This window comes from Drosophila santomea, chromosome 3L, assembly GCF_016746245.2.
Source record: "Drosophila santomea strain STO CAGO 1482 chromosome 3L, Prin_Dsan_1.1, whole genome shotgun sequence".
NCBI lineage: Eukaryota > Metazoa > Arthropoda > Insecta > Diptera > Drosophilidae > Drosophila > Drosophila santomea.
In genome coordinates this window covers 21,325,634-21,349,208 of record NC_053018.2, presented here as the reverse complement: position 1 = coordinate 21,349,208, position 23,575 = coordinate 21,325,634, and the positions used below count along the sequence as shown (strand labels likewise).

Here is a 23,575-nt window from a genome sequence, read left to right as displayed (position 1 = left end):
TGCTGGCTAACATATCCCGTAAGCCCGTTCAAACATGGTCAGAAGGAGCGTTTATGCGGTGCACTAAATCGAGATGTTTCGCAAATGGCAATTTGTAAAATCATGCATTATCAGTGGCATTTTGATATGAACATTTTTATGTTTTTTAATAAAAATATATACAATTTTTAAGTTATAAGTAAAATCTCAATAAGTTGAATATATACAATTTTATTGACATAGTAAATAAATTCTACTAAGTTTTAATATTTAAGCGAAGTAATAACTGTTTTAACATATTCTACACTCTATGCCCTTTTACATTTATCATACTTATTATAAATAAATATGAATATAACGTAACTTAATTATCCTAATTTTTATAGGTATTACAATCACGATATAGTCCCAAAACTAAAACTGTTCTACTATCCCTTGGCAATGGATATGTTTTGAATTTGGGATTGGTAATCCAAATATGGCAAGTGCCATGACTGCGATCTAAATCTGGAGTGGCAAAAGCACTAGACACCAGCGCACAATGGAGAGTGCATTTACATTTCGGAAGGGGGAGGCGTGGGTTGGGCATTCAGCATCCACAGGCAGTCGGCGAGGCAGGCGCACTTCAAATGTTATTGAAATATTTATAAGTTAGACACCAGGCCGAGCTCGTGGAGGACCTCAACACTTACAGCAATCAAATGCACACAATAAAACATTTTCAATAACTCTTTCGACGCTGCGACTGAGGCCATTAAGGATTGAATAAGCCCCCAAAACCACCCGGAACCCCCAATGTTCTCCACTGCACATGCTGCGATCTGGAGCCCCAATTGCAGGAGTAGTTTGTGGGTGCGGGCACTTCTCATTGTGTCCCACTGTGCCAAAAGCCCACCCAAACGAATTCGGTTCAGAGTGCACTGGGCAATGTCAGCAAATACACGGGAAAAATATTCGGCTCTTTTTAAGCCACTTTATTGAGTTCATCTACAAATTGGTTCCTTAAGGGATATGATTTTTATCTCAATGCAAATTTCAACAGTGAATTTTTACCATAAAAATAATGACTTAAATAATTAAATAAGGATAACGCCTTAAAAGATTCCATTTTCCGTATTGAAAGCTATTTAAATATTATATTGTTTGGCCATGCCTATATAATATACTATTGTTTCAGACCATGCCACTGCTAGTTTTTGTCAGTGCACCTGATATTGAAGGCAAACCAGAGGCCGTTTTTCAAGTGGCTATCAATCGTTGCCCTTGCCGGTTTCTGTTTCTATTAAATTCCCAAAATTTTTCGGCTCTGTTCGCTCAACTGATGATGGAATTATTTGCAGTTAAGGAACGCGAACGAAAAAAAAAGTACAGACATGCGGGCACTTCACAAAAACTGTAGAGTCTATATTTTTAGATGGCCGTGCAGCGCAACTATTCCCATATGAATATAGACGAGCATTTGATTGCTTTGAAAACATGCAGCTAGCTGAATCCCCGGTTTTCCGCATTTCTATCTGTGGCGTGATCTCTCTTTCCTTTTCCCTTTCGTAAATTACTAACGAGTTTCTCCGTTGGGCGGATGGGAGATGGGAGATGAGAGTGGGTTGTTGGCTGGGTTTTGGGGAAAATAAAATGCAAGTCACGTACGGAAGGGGGCGCCTGTGGGGGCGAAACGCGACATCAGCAAGGACATTGTCAAACACAAAGCTTGCCGCTTGTCCTGTTCAGCATATCCTAGGTCCTTTGCTTCACTTCTCCTGTCTTCGGCGTCACTCAACGCCGCTGTTTGTTTGTCAACAACCCGAGCCCATCACACCCCCAAAACCCTGGATCCCCAGGAACCCCCTTCAAAAAAAGAAAACCCCCCTCGAACCCCTAAAATAAAACGCAAATTGCGCAAATCCTTTTAAAGGCAACGGCAAAGCAAAGCCGCTACGCGCTTTTCACCCCAACCCCTACACTTCTTCGGAACCGCCCTACCCCCTCCTACCACCTCCTTCCCTCAGCCCCCCACCCGACGCCCATGATGGCCATGTTTAAATACGCAAACAGCCGACAGAAGCTACGTGCTTGGAAAATAATTTAAAAGCTCAAAGGTGAGCAAAGGCAATGCACATAGGCACGTCCTAGCACCAACAACAACAGCAGCAACAAAGACTGTAAAAAATGGTATTCATTGTGACAGAGTTTTATGAATAATGGGATACCCTATGCAGTAAGCAAGGGATGAAATTAAAACTCACTAATTCGGAATAATGTTGCTTAAATAAACTAGGATAACAAAGGTTATCAAGAAAATAAAAGTTATGTACAAAACAAACTAACAATAACTAAATTTAAATATTTTATTGAATATTTCCATTGAATTATTTTAAAATATTGCCCCATTTATGAACACGCACACAGATTCCCTCAGATTACAGGGTATCCACAAAATGGCGTTAAAAAGTCACCAAGCCCACCTCCAATTGAGACTCAGCTTTTCGCTTTCCTTCCCGTTCCCAGATTTTTTTAGCTTTTTTGTCCAGGCAACTCGTGTGTTTGTTTTAAAAATTTATGAAAATTTGCTTTCCCCAAAGGAAGTCGCCGAAACATCAAAAGGCACGAGAAGACAACAAAAACACTGCATTCGCGGGGAAAGCGGAAAACCAGAGTGGGAAAACCGGAACGGGAATCGGAGGAGCAATCATCTGGGCAATTTGCATTTTCAATTTGCAGCAACAAACACGAGAAAGAGATAAGCGCCGAACCACAAAACGCCGCCTTAAACGCGACCTAACGAAGCTATAATCAATTATCAATAAATTTTCCCAACGCCACGCCCACCCACAGGAGCAAAGAGAAGGCGGGGAAACCTCTCGGCGCTGATTAAGAATGTTTTTGGCTTTTATCTGCTACTCGAAGACATCTCGATGGTCTTTATGAGCTGTCGAGTGAGGAATATTCGCCAAATATTTGCTCCTTTACGCAGCTCGATTGGCTTCTGGTCTCTGGTTTCTGCTTTTCGGCGGGGGTGTTGCGTTTGGACTTCCCTGTTCAAGTCTCGTCCTGAAAATGTCCTCGCAGTCACGCCCTTTCCGTGCTTTAATGACATTTTAAGCTCACGAACACGCACGTATGCAAAAAAAAAGAAGCTGGGCGGGAATTCAACGTGGCACCCTGAAAACAACGTTCACACGATGACATCGAGGTAGTTAGTATTATTATTTCAATACATTTTCTATTACAAAGCAATAAATTTAAAATACATACGTAATATATTAAGTAGAAGATGAGTGAGTGTAAATAGTAGTAGTATTAGAAGCTCAGAGTAAGATGTTAATTATATTCGTAATGAATTATTATACATATATTTAACTTATTTAGTTACAGTTTTGAAAATACATTCCATTTACATTATTAAGGGAACGCTAAAATCTATTCTTCGTCGATCACGGTAAGTGTAGAGTGAGAATGTGCATTTTATATTTTGTATAAAATATATAATATATATCAATATATCTAGTGAGCTTTGATATCTTTTCCCTTTTCTCTTCACAATTTATAAGCCCGCATGCACGGAAATTGCGAGCGCAGATGACAGTTAACGACATCGACACACCTTAACACCTTGTCGCCCAACGAGTGCGTAAAAGGACGGCAAGAACAAGAGGAGATGAGCAGCCTTGAGCGAAACAGGATGCCTTCATCTGCTGTTATTGGTATCCTGGCATTCCGTGCCGCTGCCGTTTTATCCTTGACTGCATTTTGGCGGCACTTGCCTTCTGTTTTACCGCCCCTGCCTCCCCCCTGACATTTTCCCGCAGCGCCTCTTTGCAAATTACTTTGCAAAGATGAAGAGACAGCCACCTGCAACATTTTAAGCTAAAAATGTGGTCTAGTGCAGACTATTTCACTTTTAATTTAAAATAAATCAGCATGCGGTGATGACAAGTTGATAAAAAAAAAGGCATTGATATTGAAAAATTAGCTTCCGAAAGTATGGTTTTATCAGCATGAACATGCACACAAGATATATTTTTCCTCAGTGCAGCCATGCAAGGCCATTAGCGGGGGCGGAAGTATGGATGCGAAAGGTCCTGATGCCAGGACGAAGGACCTGCAGCATATCTTCCTGCAGCTACAGCTTCGCAGCCTGTCGTCGGGTGTTTGCAATTGCCCGCTGGCATTAGAGAAATGGCGACGTTTGCCCGGTCGCAGGTCCTAAGTCCCTACTGCAGCTCCTTGATATCCTGCGTGGCAAATCCAGAAGGGGCGGTCTCATTTCTCAGCTGTCTGCTCGCTGTCTGTTTGCTGCCAGGCGAAAAGTCCGTACTCCACAGGCAAAACAGCAACGTAATCACCTTTTGCAATTAATTTAAGTGGATTTAGTGTGCGCCGGGTTTTTGCGTATTTGCCTCGCTATTCCGGGTCCCTTCTACACGCAAAAAAAAGGTGTGATAGTCTTTCGTCGTTTAATTTAGCTTTTAAGCTCAACGTTTTAATAGTGTATGGTAACTAGGAACTTTACTGACTTACATGTTTTTTAATATAATATAAGGTCCTTTGCTATTATTTGCACAATTTGTCCAAATATCTCACAACCCAATTTACCTCTTCAAATGTGGTCAAATTTTCTCAGTGTACATTTCCCCACTTGCGCCTTGTGTGGCCATATAATCGCCATGTTGAAAAATGGCTGACTAAAGGTGTTGATGAGCTGTTGTTGTTGCTCAGTTTTTGGCAAATGACTTTGACTCGAAATGGGGAATCCCCAGGATTCTCTGTCTTGCTGCTTCTTCCGTTGCCTGGGTTTTGAGATTAGGTCCTGAACCCTGGGGTAAATGTACATTTAGATGGCTGTGTGTGGCGAGCTAAAGTTTGGCAGGTTGCAAGCGTAACGTTTCTAGTAGATTACACTCGGGGAATTTTAATGCACAACAAAAACTATTTCATAGCGGTTTTTCGGATAAAAGCGGAGGAAATTTTTGGCTAGGGCGAGAGATTAATGCAAGTAGCAATTTATATTTAAGGTATACCAGCCAAGCAAAAACGGTAAGAGATAAGATGGACCCCTTATAATGTTTATACTGTTTCTAAAATGAATACCTTAAACGGGAATCAAAAGTATATTGAGTTAGTCTGTTTAAAATGAGCAAAAGTAAATTGTCTAGTTGTCGCCTAAAAAATAATAGTCGTAGTAATTTGATGACGTTTACCATTGCCCTACCACTTTTATTGTATTTTTATAAAATTTTAAAGCACCAAGATAATCCTCTTGCTGTCAACAAAAGAAGCATTCAATCGTGTATGGCAACGCCACTAATCAATAGAGAAATCTTCCGCTTTTTGAATATAGAGATTACCAACTGCAACTCCGGAATTTATTACAAAGTTTATCAGCTTTGTTTATATACAAAACTCTTGTCCCGCCAGCTTGGCTTGCACTTCCACGAAAATACGAAGAAAAAACCAAACTCAAGCCGATGCGACTGAAGTCATCTCAACTATTTGGATCGTGCGCTGTTGCATTTGATTTATTTACTTAGCCCCGACTATGGCTTCCCCTATATGTTCCCGCTCGTTTTTTGTTCGCACTGCCTTTATGTACAGTAAAAATTCACATAGTTTATATTGACTGGAAAATAAATACAAATAAATCCACACAAAAACTGCTGCGCCGGTTGCTCATACGACGCGTTGTCTCCTCGCAAACGGCTGCAGTTAATTTGTTGAGCTCACGTCGGCGTCGAGATATTTTGTTTACTTTAAATGTTTACACTGCATTTTCACAAAACGAGCATCTTTCGTAGAAATTCTCAATTGTAGCATGAAGTTTTCGAGAAAGAGGAGCCATTCTGCTGTTGTAGGTGGATGTATCGGAACAATTCGGGCTGGCGTTAATCATTATTTAAATTTTTGATTTGTTCGTGATGTTTTAATGAGCTGCAAGTGGAGGGGAGCTCTTTCTTTTTCATTTTCCTGTGTTGTTTACCTAACTTGGGCCAGCTCATTACGCATGCAGTCACAGATTGCAGCCGGGGCTCTAAAAGAAATTAACATAAATTTTTATGGGAGAGACCATGACGGGGACTCAGCCCCATGCTAAACTTCAATAAACAAAAGAAGTGCAGTGATGGACTTCAAGTTAATGAGTCGATTCTCTGCTCCGTGCATTTATTGATCTATCCCCGTATTCCTTGGTCTAAACTGTTGCCACTTGAGCCAGGGCAATTCATCAATTCGTCCGTTTGCCCAGCCAATTCAATGATGCAGACAGTTGAAAAAATAAATTTCCTTTTCCACTTGTTTTTTGTGCAAATCATCATCATCGTCAGGGTTCTTTTGTGCAGTCATGAAGTCGTTTGTATCTATCAGTATGTTTTGGTATCGAAGTTGCATCCCTGCGAAGTCCATGACATGTGAGTTTGGATCTCCAACTTCTCCTTTCACCTCCACTCGCCAGGATTCTTTTTGTGCGATTTGTGGGAGTTGCATTTTTATTGGAGAGTGTCCTAATGGCTAGACTAGTTTTTCCATGTGGCAGCAGCTGCTAAGTTGAGAAATAGAGATGAGAGATTTATGGGCTTTGGCTACTGCAGAAAGGTCTGAAATGATTTCGTTTTGGGCAAGAAGGGAAGTCCATTCTGCTTGATTCATCGGCTTGCCTTTATATTTTTTCTTGGATAAATGCAAATGTTTTGCAGGGGCTTTGGGGGTATATCTTTAGTGTTGAAAATGGCAAACGATTCATAACGTTTTCAAGCCTATTAAATGATTATTCCTATTATGATTTCTATGAAAACTTACTTTTGGGCTCATAAATTCAGTTCTTTTAAGTCCGCTCTTTCACAACTTTCTTGGATTAACAGCAACACATAAAACTAAAACATTTTTGCGCTCTTCTCTGCGCTTCTCATAAGAGCAAGGTCGCTGTGCATATCCGACCTCCCACTGCGATTGTCACTAATTCAATGTCAGATTTTCCCGGCCATTAGGACTTTCATCTCCAATGCAGCATAGGGGTTATTTTCTCGGCTCTGTCGTCGCAGCTAAATCCCCTATTGCCCATTGCACAAAAGTTGTCTAATTTGCTCATTTCAATTTCATTAAGTTGGCAGCTCTGTTTGCATATTAGCAGGCCAAACAGACTTCCACCGGGTGATTGAGCCAAACAGTTAAACAGCTCTCCACTGGGCCATAGAGTCTGCACACTCTGAGGATGATACTGAAGCTGGTGCTGGTGCTGGTGCTGATGCTGATGACTTTGTGGATCCGATGTTGGCCAATAACAACAGCAACACAAAAGGGGCAAAACGCCGGGGAGGAAGGTAAGCTTCTGGCAATATCAGATATGAGCCCAAGTACCAGGGAGTGGGCAAAACACACCAAAGGCTGACTGCATAGTTAACTAAGCAAAGGGACGAAACGAGGATGTGGATGTGGATGTGAAAGTCGATGTGTGCCTTGGCTGTTAGTCGCTGCCTACAAGAAGGGAATCTGCTAGCGAAGGGCCTCTAGCTCCCCGCGTCCACACATATTTACCAAAAGTGAGGGCCGAGCCCAAATGCAAACACAAACACGGACCCAAGCCAACCGATCCAATACCAACCACAACTTGGAGTAACAGGAGCGGAATCGGGAGAATCGGAAGAGGCAGAAGAACGAGGAGCTCCAGCAGGCAGCAGCCTAAATGCTGTTGATACATTGGCCAAGTTGGCAACCAAATATTGTTGCAACCAGATACAAAACGAGTCGCAGGACTGCACAGTGTTTCCAGGAAGACTGAAACATACGGAAATGTGACTTGAAATTTTAAATGTGATAGAATTTATTGATAGACCCATAACGTTGTTTGGCCAGTAAGCCTATGGCAGCTCTCGAAAATGTTAAGCTTCTTAAAATTATTTTATACATATATGAATATTCCTGTTACTAAAATATTAAGAGTGCGTATATATTAAGCAAATTAAAATGAACATATTTCTTAATGACTTGCACCACGGTTCTGTGGTTAGGAGACCATTCCGAGGGTAACCGACGGAAAGCGAATGGTGGGGCTTTGGGTAATTGGCCAAGGTGCCCAAGTCCAGCTCTCGGCAGGGTTTCAATCCCAGCTCCACAGCGCTCCCCGCCGACTCCTGGCCACAATCCACTGCAGTTGCCACCTGGAGCTGAATCATGGGACTGGGGAGATCTGGTACGAGTCCCAGTCAGTCTCTCTATCGCTGCCTTTGCATCTCGAGACGAGTTTGCCAAGCAATAATTTTATTTTTAGTCGTCACATCCTCCGCTCCGCGCTCTTTTGACTCGGTCCCTGCCACCATCCATATCCATCCTGCGTTTTGCCCCTGTACTTATAACGACTTGCCGCTTGTGTTATTATCTCTGGGCATAAATTTAATGGCCAATATTCACAGCTCCACCCACTGTTGAAAATGTTTCCTTTGGCCGGAGAGCGGTGAAAAAATGAAATTATTTGCGGGCAATGGGCGATGGGCAATGGCAAGGATGGAATCCGGCCAGCTGGGGTTAGGGCCTATAAATTATGATTTAGTTATGGCTCTGGGGTGTATGGGAAGTAACCCGGGCAAATTGATTTGAAGAGGCTACCCGAAGGTTGTGAAACGGACATTTGTCACAGTTGCTGATGGATGAACGGCACCGCTTGGCGCCTTTTTGTATCTGCGAGATACAAATCATGCAGATACTTTTTCCGCCACACTTCGCTCTTGCGAAATCAGCAAAATGGGCTTGCCAATACCGATACCACATGCCATATTTGGTGCGGGAAGTGCCCGAGGCAAGAAACAAGTTTCCATCGCCAGGCCGGCTGCTTTGAGCCATTTGAATCGGTTGAGTGTCAACCTAAGCAGTTTTTCTGTTTCGCTCATTTGTTTATGTTCGTTAATATTCGGATTTCGAAGCTATTGACAGTTCAAATTGCTTACAAGTGGCACACGCAAAGTTTTTGCGGCTGCGGCTGTGGCAGCCTCTTCGCTCGCGGATTTCTTCTGCCCATTGTGTCTATAAAGTTGTTAAAATCCGCGACAAGTGCCTCTTGAACTTGACGGTTTGGAGAAAGACAGCGAGATGGGGAGACTCTGTGGCAGTCTCAAGAGACAACGATACATTGTTGAAGTTGATGGCTTGAAGATTTATGCCACTCGAAAGCGCCAGCAACAACTTAAAAATGTTACAACTTCATGGGGAAGTACCTAACCAGTGCTTGCTTAGTACTATACTTATCAACCACATTTAACATTTTGTTTAAAAATGCTAAAAAGTTGTAACATAATAACTTAACGTTAAAGAACACATAGTAAAATAAAAACTTTATGGGAAGTTCACTTCAAGTGAAACATCGTAATTAAATACAAGACATTCAAAAAGCTATTCCAGTGAGATCTGCAAAAACATTAGGTCGCATGGTTGAGTCAAATTTGTTGAGAAAATCCTTTGACTGGAAATTAAGTTGCAATTATTTATTTATTTATTTAGCGTGCCATCATATTCCGAAACTCTTGCGGTAACAGTAACTAAAAGGCAATATCCACTGTGTTCTTTTTCTTATGGCAAATTTACGCCGGTCGTTTGCCTTGAGCTCAAAAAAATTGCCAACTGGCTATAAAAATATTCCATACTCAACTCCACTTGAAAAAAAAAACGAACAAGTGTGGAAAAGACCGAAGGAGGAGGACGTTGAGAGAGGCCAGAAGGACACCAACACGTGGCCAGAAACTGGCGACAGGGAAAAACAATTTAGCTTATAGATTGGGCGGAAAAAGTGCGGGGGATCGTTGTCATATTTTATGCCCAAATAGTTAAACGAATGCACAAACACACATAAAAACCAGCTGGAAAATTGCTTGTAAAACATTTTTGTGTGTGACATTGAGGAGGTGCTGGGTGAAGGGGGCTGTAGGGAGGGGGCACGCATTTACAGCAAGTCTCCGGGGCTCCTCCACACATTCCCATAAATCACAAAAAAGTATTTTCCATTTTCCTATCCTATATTTTTTTTGCCGGCACATTAATGCGCCTACACACATCTGTGCCTGGTGGGTCAAGGGGGGAGGTGTTTTTCGGGAAATTTTGGTATGTGGCTGACGTGCTATTTGCGCCTCGTCGTCAGCAGGAAAATCCGGCAGCAGAAGCCAAAGGAAAAGCGGGAGCATGGCTCCTGCCAGTCGGTAACTTCGTTTTCCAGCTATTTATGATTTCCTCGCGACAATTCTTTCGCTTAGCTGAATACCCTGTGAGGTCTATTGGGTATAATAGACTAAAATAAAGCGAAAAATCTATAAAATTGTGGTATGGCATTTTTTATCCACAATATTGTATAATTTTATATAAGCTTAATATGCTCAGTGCTCGATAAGATCAGACTTTTCAATAAGGAGTTAATCAAATAATCGAATAATTTGTATTTTTTAGCAAAGACCATTACGTGCACAGGGTAATTTCTGCTTCTGTTATAGAAAGTTTAGCCACATTTATTTGATTGTTTTCCTTACTTGCTTATTTTATTTTATTTGCATGCTGATTTTCCCGTCCGCAGTTTGGCAGTGCAATGTTGTTTGCTTAGCTGATGCTGATTCGCAGACCAAGAGGATTTTTTATTTAGGTGAAAGGGAGTGCGACAGGGAGGCGGAGCAACCCGTTGCAGACTCACGAATGTTGTACAAATGTGTGACATTTTTGTGCGGTGGCATGGAAGCGATTGGGAGAGACTGGGGTGTGTGGACGGGGGTCAGGGGTTTTTGGGGGCCATGTTGTGGGGGGCTTGCGGCAGATGCCATGTGTGCGTATCCCCCGTTGCCAGCGACTCAGGACTGTCTGTTTGCTGTTTGCACACGCGTTTGGAATTGATTTTTATGCTGTGATTATATTTTCAAAAAGGTTGACGATGAGCCTGGTACGGTATCCTATATTGGGGCATAGATGTGGGGCGGGCTCCACAGCCTCCTCAGTCACTCCCCCGTCTGTTTGCCCGGCAACAATGAAGTGTCGCCCCAAGTAGGGAACACGCTTGAAAAAATATAAATTAAATTATGCGTTCATGTCGTTTTAATGGGCCTCCCCATACAGTCGGGTGTTCTGGGGCTTTTTTTCCAAGGGGTCTGGCGGGGGTGGACAGATGCGATAGTCAGTTGGTCGCTGTCCGACGCTTTTTATGAGTCTTGTTTAACGATCGGAAGTTATATTCATAAAAATATGTCAATGAATTGTGAATTATTTATGGCAGAAAGCACGGGTAAAAATGTCATCCAGATAAATAAATTACAAGGATGAAAAGGGGTATATATAAAACAAATAGTGGATTCCCTTTTTTTGAAAACGTGCTGGACACTGTGGAATAAATTCTGATTCGGGATGAATAGCTTCTTGATTTGTAGATACATTCAAGTTGTACTTTTTTATCATAATCATAACTTTTCAGTTGTCAAAGAATATGATGACTTTATATAGAGATTACTATTGCCTTTAATACTCATACTTCAAACATTAAAAAGGGAGTAACCATTTCTGCCAGCTGCCACCTATTATCAACAATGGTGATAAATACCACATTTACAACCCAATATCAGGGTATCCATAATTAAATATCGAAAACTGCGATACCAATTTCCACACATGTCGTTTAAAACCAGAAAGACCGTTAAAAAAGCAACATGAGAGTGTAGAGGCTACATGCATAAATTGGATTTTCTTGCACGGCCCAAGGCCTTGTGCTCAATTAAGTTGGAAAACTGAGCAAAAAATAGTTATAAAATTGAAACTGAAACTTAATTGCAATTAAAGCTGAGTGCCAAAGGAAAGGCGCAAAGCGAGCTAACGCAATGCTAGCGAAATGAACACCTTCAATTTAATTGAGTTCTGCGTTGGCCACCGACCTACTTTTCAGCACACAAAACACACCTAGTCTCAGTACCGGAGGGTCGCACACCCGGACAACACCTCCGGACACCCTGGCATCCGGATAGACGTAGAGCCGGTTCCGGGCCGGACGTCACTCTGCTCTGCACTCGGCCAACAAAGTGTTGGCCAAAGGCTTGAGTTTCAAACAACAATTAGAAAATTTGCAAATTACACGGACATAGATAAGCTCTGGGAAAAAAGCAAGAAAAACAAAGGTGAGCAGCGGCAAATGTAATGAAAGGAAAATGTAAAAGCAAGAGGAGGGGTCTACAAACCAGCTGAAACCAACATCTGAAAGTGACCCAGTCAGGTGGGCTTTTGGCCCGGGAGATAATATGGACCCTCGTCCGGTTTCAGCGGGTGTTAAGTTGGTAATTTTATGCCCGAGTTAACTTTTAATTTGTGCAAATGATTTTGTGGATTTTATGCGCATCATTAAAATGAGTAGAAAATGCAGCCAACTGCCAAGTCGGCTCAGAATGGGATTTGTCTCAGACATCTCCAGATATTTACTTTTGATGTAAATGTGCCGCATAGCGAAGCGATAAATGCCCAAGATAGTTGAATGCTTTTTGGGGGATTGACAGATAGACAGCTTAATGCCCCTTGATTTGTGGGTCACCTCGAGCAGGGAATCACAGGGACCAAGAGAAAGAGCGATGGTCTAAGTCAAATTGGGCAAATATCTCAATAAAGATCCACAAATGCTTGGCGATTTATGGAGAAGATATTTGATTCGATGGGAATTTCAGTGTATGGGTAAACCACAGATTGATGCGTTTGTAATTTTATTTTAAATATCCCACAATAACAGCTTAATTCTACTATGCAAAGTTTTTAATTTTATAAATACAAATTAAGTTTTTTACAATTTTAAAAATACAACTAAGGTGCCGGTGCAATTCAGAGACTACTTACCAGATGTAAAATCGATGAAGAAGTACCTGTAACGATAAACCAACAGAAAGTTCATTAGCAAAGCAAACAATATTATTATGATTATAATTATGCTAACACATATAGAGAGTATTATGATGCAAGTTATTACCATCATCCCCAGAAACCAAATATGATTATATAATCAAACTGAAATGCTTTATTGATGGCCTGACAAGTCTCACATACGCATTGGCCCAGCTGGAAAATCCATTTGCCCTGCCGCTTCGGATTTTGGCCCATTCTGAACTCATTTGAATTTAACACTTTTATATGAAACTCCCAAACGACGCCGGCTCATAAAAACAACAGCAACCAACGAAAAAAACTTTTTTGGCGCCGCACATTATTAAAATTTCTTTATGACAAGCGAGTCGGGCCAAAAGCAAAAGCAAGTTTGGCTGGCTGGAGTGTAGTGAAGTGGTGTGGGCCAAAGTGGAGGAGCTCCTCCAAAGAGCCGGTCCAAAGAGTCATCAACAGCCACAGCAAACGACGACAAAAGGCATAAAAACTGGTAACAAAATATTTGTATTATACGCGTGTGTATAAGTTTGTGTGTGGTAACAACAGAAATTTGTTTTGGTCTTTAGTTTTAGCATAAATTAACATAAGATTTATGGCCGCTCCACTTGAAAATGAGACGAAACCAGAGAGGCCGTAAAGTTGCTCTGCGCTTAACAAGTGAATGAAAAAGTTTCGGGTTTTTAGGATATTTCTGGAGGAGAGAAAAGCCCTGCTTTTCCGCTTTGCTATGGAATTTAATGCGGACTTTTTCCCACACAGCACGTGTTTTTGGCAACGGCAACACTACGCAGCCGGAAATAGTAAAAAGGAAAAACTTCCAGATCAACTGGCACTTCTTTTCAGCCAGTCTGCTCTTATTTAACTTGACAACTTTGCAGCCGTCTGGGTCCCTTCTTCTTTTTTCTTACCCCGACCAACCAAAAATGGGACTTTTTCTTTCTTGACCATACACAAAACAAGCGCCAATCAAGGAGACATCAAAACCGTAACGAAAAACTCGTTTTTAATTAAAGGCATCTTTAAATCGCCTTGTTTTTAATTCGTTCCGATTTCTTATGGATATTTTACTTGCCAGTAAGAAAAAGACAATTCGATTTGAATGCTTAAATTCCCATAAATAATTGACAGATAAATGCTCTGATCATCGTACCGATGATTATCACAAATGATTTGTGTCCCATTTAATTGACGATGGGGCGAGATGTGAAATTATGAAATGCAATTAACTCATGTCTGATGTCTGAATTCGATATATGAAATTTATGACCTCTTCTCGGGGGTGAGCATAAAATATATAAGTTTACAAAGAAAATACTTGCGATACACAGAAAGAACAGCCGTGCCAGTTTAATAACAATGGAAATTGTATGAAAGTTCTATCAGTTCTATCCTATCAAGTGGTTTGTAAAAGTGTTCTAGCTGACTTTGGAACTCTAAAAATGTACAGAGTCTGTCAACCGTTTTCCTTATTAGTGGTAATGTGGTGCCCACACTCCGTTTTCAATGCACTCGTAGTCATCAAAGGGTTCCACACACACTCCAGATTATTTCTCGCGGAAGTCACGTAGTCGCCGAACAATTTGAAAATGAGTTTTGTCGGTTTTACACTCACATATTTCCACATTTCTTGTTCTGCACTTCGGCTGCGGTCAATGAAAAGCCGCCGCGCAAGATTTTCAAGCGTGGCAAGAATTGAGCTGCCAGGAATTGAGGAATTGAGCAATTCGCACGTTTGCCTCACTCAAAACAAAGTAAAACAAGGAGATTGAACAGCCCGGTATACGATATACGGAATACAGAATACAGAAATAATTCGAGTAGCGTTTCATATTGATGGCGGGGGCCCAGACTATTGGCTCGTTCCGTTTCCGAGAAATGCCATAAATTCATCAATTATGACGGCTGGCTATGTGGACAACACCGTACACCGCCTGTAGTTGGGCTTTTCGGCCTTTGGAGAGGGATCGCGAGGGGCGGAGGAGCCGTGGGCTGGGCCTCCTGCCCATATTGACATCTGTCAAGTCCAGAAACCAAAATCCAGAAATGCACGAACAGCGTTTAAATTAAAGGGGGTACTTTTTAATTAGGGAATTCAGAATCTTAAGCAGGGAAGGGGTTCACAATAAATCACACTAAAAATATGCCGACAGAGGGATACTCAAAGCCTTTAAACATTATTATGCACTATCCGTATACAAAGGCTAATATTGCAGACTGCAAGTACTAATGACGATTTTCGTACCTTCAATTTTATATAAATTGTTTTAGTTCGACAGACTACAAAAGAAAGCATTTAAAAGTGAACTAAAAATTGTGTCCCCGAATTCCCATAAATTATTTGCTATCGCGGCAAGCTTTGGAAACCATAAAAACCATCTCAAGTGTATCCATCCAAATAAAGATGTTGTAAGATAGATTTTCCGTCATAAAACAGTTTTACTAATCCATTTACAAGACTTTTACTAATTCAATGGAAGCCATTACAAGGCGATCAGCGGAGAAACGAAGGCGGGGAAAATGGAGGGCAATCGAGGGGAAAATGCATTTTCCCGCACTCCCACAATTGCCAACACGTGTGCGGCACGAAAACTAAACTGGCGTCATTTAATTAACCCGCCAGTGCAGCAGAGGGGTCCGCTTAACCCCTGCCGCACACGGCGACCACATGATGATTCCAATGGCGCTGGCGATGAGGGTATCACTGTCTCGTTCCCTTTCCCAATATCCATTTCGGAGGGGTTATGCCTAGACCTCGTAAAATCGGGAAGTTATTTTTATGCGCTTTTAATAGACTCGCGCTTAGAAAATCACCCCTGCCCCACATCGTATTTCATGTTTATGAATGCGTTTTTATTATGATTTCAGCTCCTTTTGTTGCCTTTCCTTAGCATTTGCTGTTGAGGCTGGTATAATTTTAATGGCTCTACTTTATGATCGTCAATTTTTACTGGGGAAAAGTAAGAGACCTAGGGGACGGGATGGGAGTGGGGCAATTAAACTGGAGAAAGGCAAACAAATCTCGAACATGTCGTTAATATTGATTCTACCCAGGGCAACAGCTTAATTCGGGGCCGAGCAGTTGAGGACGAACTAGAATGGATATGGTTAGTGCTATAGAGACATTCTGGTCACTAATATTTAATTTTCGGGGCAGTATGGGGTTAAGATGACTGGCACACACACCAAACAACCCCGCCACCCAGAAAAACAAACCGAGGACAAACTCATAAATCTTTGCAAGGGACTCCGACTCCCCTTTCTTGCGAAATCCAAGGAAACACGCCATAAAACACATGAAGAAGTGTGTAAATAACAGAAGGAGCTGCAGGATGAGGAAGCCCCAGGAGCATCGAGCCACCGAAGAGGAAGTAGTAGAAATCTAGTGGGGGCAAAATCCGTTGGACACCTTTAAGAATCTGTTTTTGGCCCGCGGTTTTCCCCAACCACAAGCAATCTCACAAAATTTATGTGCGAGCATTTTTTGTTCGGAATGAATCAAAAACAGACCTCCACTAGGGGGGTGGGTCATTAATTTATGTAAAGCACAAATTATGATTGGGGGTGTGGGTTTAGGGTACGGTATTTGGTCGGTGGTCAGGGTTGTGCAGAGAAAAAAACGTAATAATAAAATCACTTATTTAGGTAAATTGCCAAATTAGGATTAAAGGGGAGCGCTAACATGAGGTATCTCACAATAAAGCTGTAAACCATAACATTTAAGTTTAGCTCAATGATAAAAAAGTCTAAAAGCCCCGGTCTTGTGAGACTCAATTTACTTCCTGTTCTGTATACTAGTAAGTAAAATATAATATAAGTAAGTAAATATTCAATAAATGTAAACTTAAAAATATTTGTAACTACTCGAGTATAAGAATAAGAATAAGAACATCATTTTCTATGATTGACAACATCGGAATATTTGTAGTTAGTCGCGTAAATAACAATCACATTACAAGTAAAAGGATCAATTTTCTCCCAGTGTAGCTGTTTCACCCGACGTCATCCTTCCATTCCAACTAGGCCTAAGCCAAGTGGAGCAGCAGCTGTAACACGTTGATTATGCAAGCTTCATGATGAAATCCCGGGAATGTGGACGATGATGATGATAATGGTCTTGGGTTCTTGGGGTCTCTGCGGTTTCTTTAGGGGTTCCTCGCTCTGGTTAAGGGTAAGTAAAAAGTACCGCAGCACGAGGAATCCGTTGCTGCTTAATGGCGCAAAATGTTCGCAGTTGGTGAAGAAGACCGAGAGGCGAAATGATTTATGATACAAGGAAGTTAATTTATTAATTTCACCCAAGCCTCGAAAGTGAATGGAGGGACCACCGATGGGGACCAAAATGTTTACAAGCTTTCATTTTTCTGCTCTAGGGGCTCAGAACAAGGCAGCATGAAATTAAAAAAAGGCCTTGTCGAAGGCGAAAACCGCTGAACAAGGTCCTACAGGTTGAAAAATAAATGAGGAAAATTCAATTTTGCATAATATCTACTTAACAATTATTGAATAGTTCCACGATTGTAGCATTTTCACAAGAGAACTTAGCTAAAAACAGCCATTTTCCTGACCTTACCTTTAAAATACTTCTTCATATCTCCGCAGGATACCTTGACGTCATTTAACCAAAGCCCACACCAAATGCCAAAAACGCTTCAGCCAATCGCACAGTTTTAAAAGAAAACCAAAATCAATTTTAGCTCATTAGCAACGGAACGAAGGAATTGATTGCGATTCGTTTGCATTCACTTTGATCTAAAGGCACTCAGCGATTTCAGCCATTTCCCATAAATTGGGGCCCGCATATGGGAAGGGAAAATCATTTTTAGGCGCTGACGGAGAAAACATAGTTTCGAATATTTTGCTTTGAATTTTCCTCAGTTTTGGCTCTTGATTAATTGCACAATCTACGGAAAGAATTCATGAGATATGTAAAGCATTTCAATCGGCAAATGAATGCATAAATAAATCGCTTATTAAATCATTAAAAAACTGGCCAGCGAAGAATTAATGCGTTGACAAACAATTTCATTGGCAGATTGCGAAAAATGTGTGCGTGGAAAATGGTTACAAAAAGACGATGAAGGCGACGCGTTGGCGGTCTGTAAATCAAATGATTACGAAGAACACTTTCCTCCATATTTAAATGAAAAAGAGACTTTCCCGCCGTCCCGCCGTCCCTCATCACGTCTTCATTTTTAAATTTTTGAGCAGGCGGCCATTAAGCTGTCAGCGGTTGTTCAGACGGAAATGAGCAAAAGAGAAGAAGATGGCCTAGGTCAGAAAAAAGAGGAATACCGAGGCTGAAACCGAGACAGGAAGTCTGAAAAGGCATGAAAAACATCTCAACGAAGTGTGCATCGTGGAAATTTCGCAGCCGAAGCGAGGTACTTTTGATGGATTTTCCATGCCAGCTTTAAAGGAAACAGGGAATGAATCATTGAAAGGCGTGAAACAGTTGTTGAATCATTTGCGTTGTGGCATTCACTTAGTATGCATTATTAAGCAATTTTCCTCTTTTCCGGTTTTATTTTTGCAAGTAATTTAAGCTCGGGGTGGAAATTTGTTCGGGGATTGGATAAAGTGGAGCGAACATTAAATACGGAGATGCTCTCCTTTAATCAATTCTTGAAGAATATTTGTGTATTTAAACTTATATTAAAATGTTAACGCAATGACAAGAGAGTCAGGCCTTTTAAATTAAATGAATTACAAATTAAGTGATGAATTACTGGGCATACTCAAGCTTTAAATTCAAATGTATATACCTTTATTTACTCTCGCTGTTAACATATTTCTTCAAGGTAAATTGTTATAAGAAAGGCTATAATTTTAAATTAATTTTCTCTAAGAATTCCCCTTATTAGTCCCCCTAAACCGAATAGTCCATAAAAATCGGACCTATCCCGCTTAAGTGAAACAAAAAGCTCGGCCAACATCTGTTTTTCCTTTTCGATGGAGCGAAACAAACTCGATCTAATAAATTTCTTCGTAATAAAAATATATCATCAAATAGTGTTGCCTGACTGCCGTGCTCCACATAACTATTTGGCAAATAAAATAAATTGCCCAGAGCTTTTCCGCTCCTTCTCACTCACATCTCCCCATTCTCCCGGCTTATCTCTGGCCACACCAGCAACGTGAAATGGGGAAAATGGCTGAAAGGTGGGCTCAGGGCCCGAACAACCCTTAAATCACATTTTGCCTAATTTTTCGCTGTCAAAAAACCTCATTAATCTTTCCCAGCCTGGCTATGGCATGAAAATGGAGCAGGATAAAAAAACATACGAGGAAAATGCTTAATGGGGGGACTCCCGAGAAACACACCCATAGCTGCCTCCCTTTGTACACTTCGATTAAAATTGCCGGTCAATTGTAAAAACTCCTGTTCTGTTTATCAAACAAATTAAGAAATTGTTATTTCCAAGCAGCGTAATAATATTTCATGTCATTTGTATAGCGAAAGCTGTTTCAAACTAATTTATAAAGCTAGATAAATGTAGGTACTCCTTATTTCTTATAGTGCTCACTGCCATTGTTTTACCTTATGGAGTTCGTAAAGTTGCCCTTGAAAAATTGCTGCCTCGTATGTCAACCCCCAAAAGGGGGTGGGGAGTTCTTAGATTGAGAGATTGGGCAAGGAGCAGAATGTTAGTAAAACTGAAAAAGTCGAACGTGTGCCATTTATTTAAATTTAAGGACCCTGCTCAGAAGTCAAGAGTTTTTGAGTGCGTAACACTCGGTTTTTCCCCTTAATGCCTCCTGGTACTTCAACCCCTTTTTCGGCCCACTTGAATATTGATTTCTTGCGTAATCTTTGTGGCACGCCCACACCTTCCCTTCCGCCGGCGATAGTGCCGTTCGCCCCCATTGACGTTTCATATTTATTAATGTGGCGCATTTGTGTTCGGAATTTATAATTGGGTGGAGCTGCTGCCTCTCGCACTTCTGGGGGCTCAAATGTAATTGAGTAATTAACATAAATTATAATACATAATTTGCGCTCGCCTTTTTCGGTAATTGTTGTTAGGTAAATTGGATTACAGGCCAGCTAGCCAAAGTTTCGCCCCGTTCCCTATCAGCATAAATGAAAATTATTGTTTCGACCTTCTCGTGAAGCGATATATATGTGCTCTGAGCAGACTTGAGAATGCGATAAGCAATTTATGTTTAAAGTTTCACCCGCTGAAAAGTTTGGCAAGTATTTTGTTTGTGCGTCGCCCGGAGCTAAATCAAACAAAATCGACATCAGCACGGGTTCCCAGAATGATGGTCGCAATAAAATGTGAGTGGTGACAAGAAGAGGTTTTATCATCAAGACCAGATTTCCTCCCATTCTTCTTAATAGGGTAATTCATTGAAGGGTAATACCGACACAAACCGTTTTAAAAATAATTGTCAACTAGTTTCGCCAGCTATGCGATTACGTATGTAAAAGATTTATTAGTTTCGTAGAGTTTACTTTTTTCCTTGAATTCTTTAAAACGGTTTTGCTAAATGAAAAGTGAGATTTTCCCGATTGATTCGTTGTTTCCTCTTGTGGAATAAAACTGACCAGGTAACCCGAGGAAAAGGTATTGCCTCGTCCTAAGTCCCGACTGACATTTATCAAATAAGCCAAGCACATGACACCGCAAACCAGCTTCCACTTGATTGCTGCTTTTCCGGATGCTGTTGGTTTTTCTTGCCGAGTCGCCGGGGCAGTCATCCGTCAGGAGTTGGCAAATGGAAGTTGGAGCGGCACCCCGTCGCCATATTGAATTTTCCTATATGACACCCACCCATTCGGAGGTCCTTGGATGTGCGTTTGTGGCTGCGGCTGTTCTTGGTTACATCCCACCTTGTTGCTGCCTGTCGCACACACATCAGCAGCAGCATCAGCAGCAACATCAGCAGCATCAGAAACAGCAACATCCACAGCAGCATCATCTGCTGGAGCAACAGCAACATCATCGCTGACATCACTAACGCTTCTGGGAGTTTTGCCCCCAAGTGAATGGTGGGAGATGACACATGGCAACTCTGTGCATAATTTTGCTCCTTGTTGTTATGTTTCAGGACTCCTCTGCAGGATCCTTGTGCTCATTTATGTGTGTGTTCTACGTCGGGACTTGTAAAATGTAAATAAATACGCAGAGACGCGAACGAAGGGGAAATCACTTTTGTTTGGTTAGTTAGACTATTTAGAAGGGCTGTGCAGCAGCAATGAGTAAAAACGATTATTTATTAAACACTAAACACATTTTCAAAGACTATCTAAATACAAATGAAATGTTTTATTTTCTGTGAAAAATGTACTTATGTAAGTGCATCGGGCTTCCAAAGCTTTGACTTAAAACAAAAATGAATTTCCCCTAATATAAGAATATGTTCTCTGCATAAACGATTTTAAAGTGCGTACGAGTTGAGTAGAAAAGGAGTTAAGAGTGGTGTACATACATCCAGGTCTGCTTTCAACGCCTTGTTTTATATCCCTAGCTGATGGGATAGTCAACCTAAAGGGGTTTTCCCTCAGCCCCGCCCCCAAACATTTACCTATTCCAAAGCACACTTTTCAGAGTATTGTGCGTTGCTTACGCAGCTATCATCAGGGAAGGAAAACAACAATGCCGGGACGTAAAGCCCCCTCCTGAACTCGGATTCCTGGTGCTACCAAGTTAAGCGTCAAAAGTTTTGATAGCCTGTGAGCTGCCTACTCAAGTGACTTGGCCCCTTTCCTTCGGCTCGAGCCTTCCAGTTTTCCTTTAAGAAAAGCGGAGGCCGGGAAGCCAGTCGGCATTTTTCATTTTTAGTTGGCAAATTTTTAACACAAAACTTTTATGTAAAATGTCTTCCGAGATAAAAGTTTAAATTGTCAATTGAAAATGTTGTTTGGAAAAAGTTTTTTTGATTAATTTTCACAACGCTGCGTTGACAATAAAGCGATGGGTGGAAAAGCGAAGAGGGCTAGGAAAACCCAGCGACTGCCGCACGAGGAAAACAAACAATTGAGCACATTAACGCTTAGAGATACAAAGAAAATAGGGAGGGAAAATGGAAATCGAGGAAGGAAATGAAGAGACTACTGCTATTTGCATGTGAATGTGTTGAAATAGAATTTGATGACGAAAGCAGCAAACAAAAGTGAGTAGCAAATAAATTAAAGGAAATAAAAGAGCCAGTTTCAAAATAAAAACAAATAAATTTTAGAAATAAAATGTTCACTGCCATAAAATACATTTATGTCTCTTTTATGAAGTTACCTAACTTAATTTGAGATCTTTTAAAACATACTTCTATTTATTTATTTTTTTTAATTAAGTAGTGTAAAAACCCTTTTGATTCAATGTAAAATATAATTCTTTTTCTGATATAACTTATAAAATTCGAGCTTACTACACTTAGTAAATAATTCTCTGGTTTATGATACATCTGTATTCTGTTATAGTTATAGAGTATATAGAAATATATAATATAATATAGAAATATAATATAGAAATATAATATAGAAATATTATTCAAACGTTCCTCTGTTTGATTACCAAATTCCACCCAACTCTGTATCACATATAATTTCTCTACACTTTCTTTTTGATTTTTTCCTGGCCCATCCTTTGTCTAGCTCATTGCCACATGGCTCGACTTCGCCTCCCTTTGATTTAGTGTTCGGAAAGCCATTTTGTACAATTTCCACACGATTGATTTCGCAAATTCTCGCCGCAACATAGTCTGCAGGCGAAACAAGCCCCCGAACCTCAAAAACGCCCCCGAAAAGCGGCGAGAATACTGGTTCTACACTTGTAATGCCTTTTGCCCTCTAGCCACAATTACCCAAAAAGCCGAACCAATTCCAATTTCAGTCCCCAAATTTCACAACCACCCCTTGCTCACACACACACACACCCACGTGCTACTTGAAGAGATTGGGGGGGGGTCTGATTCCTGGGTCTTATCGACTGGGAGATATCTCGGGTAATGCAATTAAATCGCTCCCCAACATTTTCGGTTCGTCCGTTGGTTAGGTAATTCATAAATATTTTATTTGCCCATCGCACCCTTTGACCTGCGCCATAAGTCCTCAAAAAAATAAATGTTATACCACATACAATATACGACCAAAAACAATTTCTCCTAATCTTTTTAAAAAATATATAGTAGGTCTTAAAATTCCATGTTAAAAAAAAAGTTAATAAAATAAAATCAAGGCAAATACAACAATCATTTCAAGCATATAAAGCTTAAATACTTAAACTTGAAATGAAAACCTTATTCATGTACAAATAATTCAAACTCTACCTATTTTCGGGAATTAAACAAATTCTTCCCTATATTTGTTACCGGAACTGGAAAGAGCAAGGCATATATATTGTGTATACGCCATGGTGGCTATCTAATATGGCTATTTCTACGCTCCGTTCTTCATTATTACTTAACGCTTGGGCAATGGCAGTCAAATTGCTTCTCGGCCACGCACTCTCTGTTTGGCCATCACATTAGAGCTGCATAAAGTTTCCGGTTCGATGTCGTTCTGCTTTTAGCCCCCAACCGCTGAGGTAAAGGGTTAAAAAGGTGCGGTTAGCCGGAGAGTCGCAGTAACTCAGGCTGGAAAACACGGTTGGAGCACGCCATCCAAACCAACCCCCAAAAAGTGGACACCAGCTGCATTTGCTTTGCTGTCTTCCTTGTTTGCTCTTCCTGCCAGTTAAACTTCCTTTCGCCGCTTTGATGTGCCAGAAATTAATTGCCTACAATTAGGCGCTCT

At 40.9% G+C, this 23,575-nt stretch overlaps 1 long non-coding RNA gene across 1 annotated transcript; it reads left to right on the top strand.

The window, feature by feature from the left end:
* The first annotated feature begins 13,134 nt into the window (after nucleotides 1-13,134).
* LOC120447752 lies at nucleotides 13,135-14,060 on the top strand. Its single transcript, XR_005616066.1, has 3 exons — nucleotides 13,135-13,330; nucleotides 13,407-13,914; nucleotides 13,969-14,060. It is a non-coding gene; the product is annotated as an uncharacterized LOC120447752 (long non-coding RNA).
* Nucleotides 14,061-23,575: the final 9,515 nt, after the last annotated feature.